At 36.3% G+C, this 11,078-nt stretch overlaps 1 protein-coding gene across 1 annotated transcript in view; it reads right to left on the reverse strand.

Annotated features, from left to right (window-relative positions):
- Positions 1 to 8,105, reverse strand: part of Gnat3 (G protein subunit alpha transducin 3) — a 111,261-nt gene extending 103,156 nt beyond the window's left edge. Inside the window, exons 1-2 of the mRNA XM_052720597.1 lie at positions 7,816 to 8,105; positions 7,524 to 7,668 (exon numbers count right to left, since the gene is read on the reverse strand). The gene's annotated coding sequence lies outside the window, so the exon portion shown is untranslated. The remainder of the gene's footprint in view (positions 1 to 7,523; positions 7,669 to 7,815) is intronic.
- Positions 8,106 to 11,078: the final 2,973 nt, after the last annotated feature.

Below are 11,078 nucleotides of genomic sequence, written 5' to 3' on the forward strand. Positions count from 1 at the left end.
TAGGTGTATTATATCTGACAGACATTTTTGAGAATCAGGGAATTTTGAAGGACTGTCGTACCTTGTCTTGGAAAAGTTTGGCAATTTCTCTTTTTTTGCATCCTGCTGATCCAGTTTGGACAATATACTGTCAGCATTTGAGCCAAGAACATTTTTTTTTTTTTTTGCTCAAATGACTAGCTTTTGCCATAAAGGAAGCAAACTCCATATGGAGATTCTTTGATGCCCATCATTTTCTTTTGAAGTAAATTGGTGCTGTCAGAGGCATTTTGAGATGCTGGACCACATGGGCCATTCATTTCTGGTCTCTTTGTTCTGAAAATACATACATTTTAAAGGTAACACATGTATCTGTATTAATGCAAGTATAGACTGTGCATTGTATACAAGTTACCCAAAGATGGTTTTTGTTTTATGTTTAAGCAGGTAAAGTATATGTTACATGTTTTGTAGTTTTTCTAGACTTATTTTTTTTTGTCTGTAGCCAAGATTTTCAGGAGGGTCTTCCCCAATCAAACCTTTCCATATCCACCTGGAATGAAGCCATAACCTCTCATTTCCTATGGAAATAAAAACATAAATTCTCCCCCAAACAACATACCCTTTGACTTCAATTTTGAAGTTAAGATATTTTAAAAATATATAGGTTAGTTTAATCTAGCAGGTTTCATAATCACATGTCTCTTAGCATCTCTTTAATCAGCAATCAAAAAACTTAAAGACAACACAGTAATATATAGGATTCAGACTCTGTATTTTTCATCTTTATGTGGCTTATTGTATTTGTATTACTTTATTCCTTTTTTAAGCACTTTATAATTTTTAAACTATTTTTTAATCTATGACTGTATACAACATATCTTTTTTTCTCTTCCAAGCCTATGTATATTTTTTGACACATTGTAAGCCATTTAGAGGTTTCTTTTGTCTGGATCTGTCCTTACTATGTATCTGTAACCTTTTTTTGTCTGCATGAACCAAACTTAAACTGCTGTGTAACTTAGATTCTGGCATGTTAGCTCCTCCCCCCTCAGCTCCCTGAGAGCTCAGCCTCATGGCAGAGGTATTGGGGAGCCTTGTTCACCACCCCAACTCTGGGACCCATTGGGTCCACACTGCTATTGAGCAGTGTGATACTCACAAACCTCATATAAGTGTTTGGTAGTCAGGCCTCTTAAAAGAGCTGTGTTCATGTTTGCCATTAGCACCAAGCCAAGAAGAAGCCTCTTAAAGGAGCCACCCTGTTTGCTGTTAGCTTCGAACCTACCCAAGAAACAGCAGTTGCTATGAAGCTGTTTTTTTACTCTGTTTTTGTGTATTTAGAGCTTTTATGAGCTTTCTCAGGTCTTATGTGGATGTAGGTGCCTGATATTTAGGCACCATTTGTAAGCAGATTCTTCTGTCCCACCAGCTACTCCCCAAATAACCACACAGAGGCTTATTGTTAATTATAAATTTTCAGCCAATAGCTTAAGCTTGTTTTTAGCTAGCTTTTATAGCTTAAATTAACCCATTTCTATTAATCTATGTGCTGTCCTGAGGCTCATTTATCTCATGTATGTACTTCCCATCATCCTGCTTGCTTTGCATCTCCTGGTGTCTCCTCTGATTCCTCCTTCTTCCCAGCATTCTCTTAGTCTGGTTCTCCCACCTAACCTTGTCCTGACTAGCCATTGGCCAATCAGCTTTTTATTAACAATGAGAGTAATACAAATTTACAATGTACAAAGATTGTTTCACAGCAAATACATTTAGCTAGAAAATTCAAAAATCTAGATAATGGAAATATCTGAACAGTGAATGATGCTGTAGGCATTACTATAAACAGAGCAGCAATCAGCATGGGTAAAAACAAGTATCACTGTAGTAGGAGATGGCTCTTTTGGTAAGTATGACCAGGACTGGTAGAACTGGATGGTGATAAATTTATTCTTAGGTTTTGGGGGAGCCTCAAATCCTATATGGACTTCTCTAGTATCTATGCTAGTTTGCACTCTCACTGGTAGTAGATTTGTTCACTTTTCCCTACTTCCACACCTAGTTTGTTACCATTTACACTCTTGGGAACAGATTAATATGCAATGTCATCCCAAAAGAGTGCTGGATAGTTCTAACCTGAATCTTGGGCTTTTAGGACAAGTCTTCCCACAGTGAATACCGAGTCAATAATATCAGTCACTTAATTTTTGTTTTTATTGTTTTGTACTGAGACGGTCTTTTGGTTGTAGCCCCAATTGGCTTGAAACTTACTGAGGCTTCTCATGCTTGAATTACATTTGTGTGTTCTCATGCCTGGATTTTGTTCTTAATTTGTAAAATGATACATATTTACATTTTTACAAAAGATTAAATAATATACAATATACCAGGGCATGAAAATTCTCAAAAACAATTGTTATAATTAGAATAGAATTTGTAGATCAAAAAATGAATTTTCAATCAATTCAGAAATGCAAACAGAAGCTGAGAGAGAAAAAAGAGAGAGAATATTAAAGAGAAAATACCAGAAGAAAAATGAAAGTGTAAGTCTAGACATTAATAGACATTTACATTTAGAATGAACTTAGAGCAAAAAGAACCCCATCAGGAGACTGAGAAAGAACAGCTAAGAAGCTGGAATGAACATTACAAGGAGCAGAAGAACAATATATAAAACACACTGTAACAGCTAGACATCTCAATTCTAGAGATTTACCGTGGACCTTAAGTCTGTCCTACTTCACCTCCCTGTGTCTCTCTAAAAGAAAAGAGACTGGTGCTTTGCATTATTGCTCACAGAGCAAATATATTAGAAGCGTTTGATTATTATTATTATGGATAAATTACCTGAACTCATCGAAGTAATTTTATAAATAGAATGTGCTTACAGAATGAAAGCAATAATTGTAACAAACCCATGCTCTGAGTTTGATTTAAAAACCAGTGGGACATCTGCTTGGCTGCTACCATAATTGGCTACCAGCCTGTTGTTTTGTTCTGCTAGAAGAGGGACCTTATGTCCTGTGGATATTATTTGCTCTTGGTCCAGGGGGACCTAAGTTTCCATTAGATTTCAAGTTCTGTACACATAGCCAAATGTGTGTAAAGCTCTTGCAACATTTCTTTAAATCAGTCTTTGTGTTTTTCTTGGTGTTGTTCAAGTACTGGGTTTCTTGACTTCCCTGTGATTCTTGATCTACAAGATTTATCTTCTTGGTGCTATCTTTAAAGGTGCCATTTAGCTTGTTGTACATTGTGAAGGCTTTCTATTAGAACCAAACCAAACAATTCCACAGTCCTCCTCAGTACTGTCGAGGGATATATGTATAAATGGCTAAGTATTCTACAGCCAAGAACCTGTGCTAAAAATATTAGCTTATAGGCTACAAAAATTCCCTCATATACCTAAAAAATCTCTAGATTACTTATACTATTTATTATAATGTGAATAAAAAGTAAATTTCTGAATTACTTAGAGGTAATGACAAGAAAATGTCTGTATATTTTCAATACAGATTCAATTATTATTCAAATGCTTTTTATGTGGTGTTGGTTCAGTTGGCAGTTAGACACTGATAGCACCAAGGATTGATACTCTCATGTTTCAACATCACTATTCACTTGTGTTCTCATCTGACTCAGTTCGACTTACTTGCTTCTTCCTTTATTCTCATCTCCATCCATAAAGCAGTCTTTCAATGCTTGATCTGGGCCAGCCACCATAGCTCAGTGTGTTCATGGTTACCCAAGGAAAAAGACTTCTACAATTCCATATAAGACTTCTTAAATTAACCTCAGACTTTTACTCACACCAGCACACAATTGAAAACCTATTTTTATCTTCAAAATACATTTTTGAGAAAAAAAATCTGTTTATGTTCCCTGTTGTTCTTGGACCCACTTTTCACCAAGTCACCATTCCATTCATCAACAGCTGCTTTTCTGGCTTCTTTCCTCCCATTTCTACCTCTCTTTATCCATCAGCTTTGCTATTATAGACTTTTTCATTGCAACTGAGATTTCATTATGCATTTTTCAGAGTACTTCAAAAGTCTAGATTACTTCAGAAGCTTCTTCTTCTAGGGTAGGAATAGTCCCTACAGACCCCTGTGACATCTCTTCTTCCTCCTTCCTGTTCTCTCCCATCCTGATTTTCCTTTCTGCTTTTAGGTGTTTGCATCTGCCATGCTCCTTTTGCTCTGTGGTTCACTGTAGTTTCTGCCTTTGTTTTTAAATACTTTCTTCATTGTTTGATCATTAATACCTATTTACTTTTATACTTCAGTTCATCTCATTCCTGTGTACACAAATACAAAATATCCATATATAGATGTGCATTCACTAAATAATAAAATAGATGCACAAACTTTGACACCTAATTTAATCACATAAAGTAATACATTCATGTGTACAGAATCTTAATATAGCTTGCTACTGAGTCAAAGAATAAATGACCACCCATTTATAAGAAGGAAAAATGTTTCTTTGGGTTTTGCTGTGTTATGATAATTGTTGGGGAGCCTTTTGTATCAGTGAAGATAATAAAGGAAGGGAGGATTAAATGGATTATGAAAGTTATTGTCAATTGTAAGTTTCTGGAAAATACTTAAGAGAACTTAATAGAAATTTATCTTAGTAGTATGGATTTCCTTCAGGCTCCATTCTTAATAGTTAGCAAATGGGAAGCAATTTCTTCTAAATTCAATACTTTACAAATATGTTACTGTAATTTTTAAATGTAAGCATAAGTTGTATGTTAATCATAGTGTGATCCTTACAACACATGTTTTGTAGAATGACTGAATCTACCTATTTACTATGTATGCTACCATGTGTGTAGGAAAACTATTTAACTTCTTTTTAAACATTTTCCTAGGAAAAAAGGCTTTGAAGTCAGTTTTATGACATACATTGAAAATGAGACAAGAGAATTTCTATGAGTTTGAGGCAAACCCGGTTAACATAGTGAGCTCTGGCTAGCACAAGCTATAGCATGAGATGAGATACTGTTTCCAAATTATGCCCCTTCAACCAAGGAAAGAATTAAGTTTATTGAGGGAGTCACAACAAAACCTTCACCTTAATTTGATGTTTAGAAAAAAGACATTACACATGGTAGATTTGAGAACAAGTGAAGCAGAGAAATGTAAAGCAAAACATTCATCACAATCTCCTTCAAGAAACTGTTCCTTGGGAAGGATGGCTTGGAGTGACACCATTTATTCCATGCTAACATGGGAAAAAGAACTACAGAAAATCCCAGGAAGAATTTGGTGATACACTTAGTTATAAATTATCCATTAAATGTCTTTCTGACCCTATGGTCAAGCTAAGCAAGCTCATAGTTATACAAGGATGTTTCCCAAAAATGTTTTTCTGAAACTTAAGTTAGCAAGGTTAATGTTTAAGTGTTTCAGTGACAATTACTCATTGTTTTCAAGTGGGTCAAGGAGTTCATGCCAATTTTTCCCTAGAAGGCCACACACTGTTCCTTCCCTGTTACATTACTGAGCCAAGGATTCAAAACAGTTCACCATGAACTCTCAAACAATGGGCAAGGAAATACAAAGGATTTTTATAATTTAAAATTTTGGCTTATCTGAAATGATTTTGAAAATGATTGTATTATAAGTTTATATATTCTAAATATATCCAGTCTGATATATTGATTAATGACCAAGTGAACTTCATTAATTGTTAATGCTGGCCTAGTAGAAGAAGAATGCATCTAAAAGAAAGAAAATCACTAGGGTAGGAAAGAGAACATAAATGCTACTGCATTTTCAAAACTGGAGTGACATTTTAGAAGCTTGATGAATTTCATTGCTTCCTTGGAGTAAGATTTTCAGACAGAAGTGAAACCATGATGATGTCTTATAAGGAATGTTCTCTCAGCAGCTGCTATTAGTGGGATGGTTGTTAACTGAACTTTAAATCTGAATGTCTAGCAGCTATTATGAATTGCTGCAAGGCTCACTAGATTATTCCCAACTGTCTTCTTCAATTGAAAAAAAAAGGAGTAGAGTAGTTTTAAGTCTAAATGGTAGGCATCTTATACACAAAACCATATTTTCTATAGTAATGAAAGAGCCATATTGTGTTATATTTGAGAATATATGGTTCAAACTTCATGTAGCAGGTTCTTCCTGGTATTAAGAAAGTAAGCCACTGCAGTCATTACCACTTGGTTACCCCTCCCATCTATCACCTATCAGAACTCAGATTGCACTGGAGCTGCTGTTACCAGAACTGCCCCTCCACATCCTAGGTCAGAGTCTTACACAAGCTGTCAGGAGGAAAGACACACCAATGAAAGATTACCCTGTACAACCAGGAATTACAGTCTGTCTTTGTGTGTGTGTTCAGACACACTGCTTCTGGTGATTTCCCGCTGTTTGAGCAATTCTCCCTGAGGGACATTTCTATGTTTTCCCTAATTCTGCCTAAACAAAAATAAATAAATAAATAAATAAATAAATAGATAAGTAAATGAGTAAATAAATAAATAAATACAAACAATCAAACCTTGGAATTGCTCATAGAATGGCTACTTTGATACAAGTAAAGGGCAGGTGAAATTAGTGGTTGACCTGTAACTATGATATAGTCAAAATTATATAGGTTAGACATTCAGATGAACCCCTTTTTAGCACTGTCAATATTTATATATTTCAATTTATTTTCTTTTCTGTAGAATGGACTTATAACTATTAAGTTGATTGGAAGGGCTCATTTGGGACAAGGAACTGAAATAATTGTATCCACACACAGCAAAGTACCAGGCACATGGATATCTCCACTCATGAGAGCTGTCACTGAAATATTGCAGAGAGTACTGTTATTGATGATTTGACAAAGTGGAGGGTAAGTGTTATTTGTTACAGGAGGTTTCGCAAAACATGGAACTATGCCTTGTCTTTCCCCTTTAGTACCTTTCTTGCCATCTAAAAAGAAACAGCAGTGTCCTGTTTGATTTTGTTGGTCTTTCTTGGTTTCTCTGTTTGTTTAACTATGGAGAAATTATTAATACATGGATTATTTACGACACCAGTGATGTATTGCTAAAAACATGCCACCTGTTATTGGAGTTTAACTTTAATCACAGGATTTACTCAGATTGAGGGTCTAGCTTTATTCATGTACCTACCTGTACATGAATACCTGTAGTATTAAGCCAAATTCATTCTAAACCAACTGCAGAAAGCAACCATTCAAAAGATTTATTTTCTTTATTAAGAATTTTTTTATTCATTTTACATACCAACCACAAATCCCCTTCTCTTCCATCCTCCTGCTCCCTGTACCCAGCCTATCCCCCCAAACCACCCCCCATTCCCTCCACCAAAAACATAAGGCCTCCTATGGGCAGTCAGCAAAGCCTGGTACATTCTGTTGAGGCAGGACCAAGCCCCTCCCCCTGCATCAAGATTTTAAATAACAGTAATTTAAACCTAAACACCACAGTAATGTGTAGCACACTCTTACTCATTATTTAAGTTAAACAAGAATGACCAAACTATAACTGAAAACAAGGAAAAACTTACTAAGAAAGCTTGCCACGTAGACATGCAGTTTAGGCCGATATGTAATAGCTTCCACAAGTGGCTGGAGCAAAACTCTGTTGATTAAACCAGAGTGAACTGCTGTTGTGCTGTTTTACACTTGGCCAGGAAAGGAGTCCAAGATTATCTGTATCAGAGCAAATGATAATCACAAGACGAAAACTGACTAGTAATCACAGATCATTTTGAATTTATGTGTTTCATAAGCACAGCAACTATTTCTTCAGGGACATAACAAGGTTTCAGCAGGAAGAGGATTAAGGGTTTTATTTACCTGAACTGAGGCACAAAATGAGGGCGATTTTTCACATTAGCTTTCATTTCGTTTGGCTCAGGTGTCAGAGTCCTATATTTATCTCCTCTTAGGCATGAGTCTGAAGTGCTGGAATGCTCGGGATGTCAATGGCTGTCAGATGTCAGGATAGCCTAGAAGACAAATGAATGGCTGAGACCCTGTGCCTCCTCCCAGAGTTCTCAGCTGCTGGGCTGTGGAATTGGTATGTTTACTTTCTGTGTCTCCTTCAACGGTCTCCCTGAAGCAAGTTTTAAAATGCTGTGACTGGGCAAGCACACTCTTCTAGAAGCTGGTGAGCAGAATTATTTTTATTTAGGAGTGTAACTGTCTGTATCTTTGTAGCTGACGTACTGTTATCTATGAATCAATTATGTGAATCTCTGGGAAGGTGTATGCTATCTGATACCATAATTCAATTTGTAATGATTCTGTTAAGAAGTCTATTTGTAACTAAGAAGATAAAGATATTTTATTTTGGACCCTTAAATTCTAGATTGCCAAATGCTCCAACTCATTCTGTAAGACTTCCCCTATTGAATTTCATATCTCATTTTTAAAGATTATTTGAGGAAGCAAAGTTTTCATCAAATTTTAGTTGAAATTTTTGTTCCTGTATATTTTCAAAATTTATGTTTATGCCTAAATCTTATTTCATATCTTAGTGCAATTTGTTTATCTTTTAGGCCTTTTTAATTTTAATCTTTTGGTTATACTACTCTAAAACCATGAATTAGTTTTTTGCTTCAAGGTTACAAGAATAGTTTTTCAAAATCAGAGTGGAGGCTGAATGGACTTTGTGTACAGGCTCTGAAAATGTTTTCTGGCTTCCAGTCACTACTGATTTAATGCTCAAAAAATAACTGGAAAGATTCCTACTCTTAGCTGGTTAACTCCTAGGAAGAGTAGGAAAGAAGTTTTTCTACACATTAAAGTGTGGATCATTGGTGATCACATAACTTATATTGACCAGTATCCCCCAGTTTGGTTCTTTGTGGGTCAGTGGAAGATTGGATAGCAGATATTTTTCTAAAGGTGTGTTTCACATACAGCAATGCAAATAATTCTAGGGTAGCAACTTTTCATAAAGCACACTTAACAGGATAGTTACTGAGTGACTAAACAGCTGCTTATGCTGAAATGGGAGTTATTCTGACGTTCTGGTCTGTTTCCAAAAGCTTAGGACTGAAGTAGATGAGTTTCTTTACTGGGAAAGTTCACTGACTTCTTGTCCCTGGAGAATGGCTGCTTGGGATGAGGCTTACTTCTGTCTAAGGAATTCTGGCTGACTCTTACAAAGGTGTAGAAGCTTTGTCCCTCTCTGGGAGGGAACTCAAAACTAGGAAGGAATCTGGATCAAATGAAGACAAACAGGCCACCTGCCTTCTTCTCAGGTGAACCTAAATAACAAAAGTGGATTTGTGGATCAGCAAGACTTCTGTGAGCCTGAGAGGAGGAAGGAGAAATATCCCCAAATGATGAACTACACAAGCACTAATTATGTGGAATTGGATCCACTCATAAAAGGCAACAACAACTTTGCCATGGACTGATCTGAGAGTTTAGGAAAGAAATCAAACATCTGAGGAGAGTAAAACAATTTCACCTGGGAAAAGGCAAAACGACAAGAGAACTCAAGAGATGGTTGTTAGGGGGAAAGTGTTTGGGTGCCAGACATCAGAATAGGGCCATTCAGTGAGTGAGAGTCAAAACAAAACACCCCCAGATGATGTCTGTCACTGTGGGTCCCTGTCTCCTGGAGCCATTCTTCATTAAGATGACGACTTAAAAATTGAATCAGACATCCCTAGTATGCGTACATTAACTTCATAGGTATTTCTGTTCACTGGAAAAAGTTACAACATTTAAAATTAAGATTTCCTGAAAATTGAGGGCCTGTGTGGGTTTGCACCAGGTCCTTTGTGTATCTATTGTAGCTTCTGTAGCTTCCATCAGTGTAGTTATGAGGTTCCTGAGCATGCAATGAGTGGACCTGCTTCATGGGCCTTATCTTGGTGCCTTTCTTTCTGCTTGTTGGTTTGGTCCAGTTCCAATGTGTTACCTTTTGTCTTATCTTTGTACTGTAATATATTAATTAGTTATGTTATATTTTAATTATTATTCCTTAGAATCCTGTTTGTTTTCTAATGAGCAACAAAAAGGGACTGGATCTTGATTGGAGAGGAGTTGGGGAGAAATAGGGAAGAGTAGAAGAAGTGGAAACTGTAATCATGATATATTATGTGAGAAAAAATCTATTTCACTAAAAGGGAAAATATTAAGACAAAAATCATTTCTGTAAGTTGAAATAGGAAAATGTGTTTGTGGGTTACTGTGTTTTTCATGATGAGCACTGTTGGGAGAGAAGTTGTAGTGTACATTACTCTTTACACCAGGGGATCTTAAACAGTGTTTAGTCCTGGAAATCCTTCTTTACAAGCAGCTAGTGAAAACAGGAAATAGTCAAGAACCCTAAGTGCACAGGGAATGTAGAAGGAATCATAAGTCAGTAAATAGTTCTACTGTTTCATTAGTTCTGTGTAGAAGTACTGAAAGTAGTTAAGACACTGAAAGCAAGTGTGAAGAGCAGTCTGGTACACATTGTAGTCATCTTTCTTTGCTTGTTTTGAGACAAAAACTCCAATATCCAAAGATGGCTTCCAACTCATTAGGTAGGTAAGGTAGGATGACCTTGAATTTATGATCCTCTTTCTCTGTCTCCCAACTGCTGGGATTACAGATATGGGCTTCCAAGCCTCTTTACATGGTGTTGGCGAACAAACCCAGGGCTTCATGCACAAATGCTAAGTAATTAATCTACCAAGTGAGCCTTGGCCCCATCAATTTTTTTAAGGAGAAGAATAGGGTAAATTCTACTTTGTGTCTTTTACAAAATGGGCCATGTGCAAAAATATGTAGCATTTTTACTTAGGTGCTTTGTAATTCTCTACTAAATAGTTGAAGATGTTTTGTAATGTGCCCAGAGAACTTTGACACAGAAACACTGGCATAGGAAAGAAGAAATGTCAGGAAACTGGCCAAAAAGACAGAAGGGACATACAAGACAACTTGGCTGAATTCACCAAAGACCAGAGCATGATCTACTAGGAAAAGACCGCTTCGCCCTCCAGTGCTTCTAAGGTTTAAAAGTAGAATAAGGACAACTACTACTATTTCTGTCCTTGTTTTGTCTTTTCTTCAAATATGTCAGGTATAAATTTTATGCTCCTGTTAAATGTTTGTAG

The sequence above is a fragment of the Peromyscus californicus genome, unplaced genomic scaffold (genome assembly GCF_007827085.1).
Source record: "Peromyscus californicus insignis strain IS unplaced genomic scaffold, ASM782708v3 Scaffold_6__1_contigs__length_162567912, whole genome shotgun sequence".
NCBI lineage: Eukaryota > Metazoa > Chordata > Mammalia > Rodentia > Cricetidae > Peromyscus > Peromyscus californicus.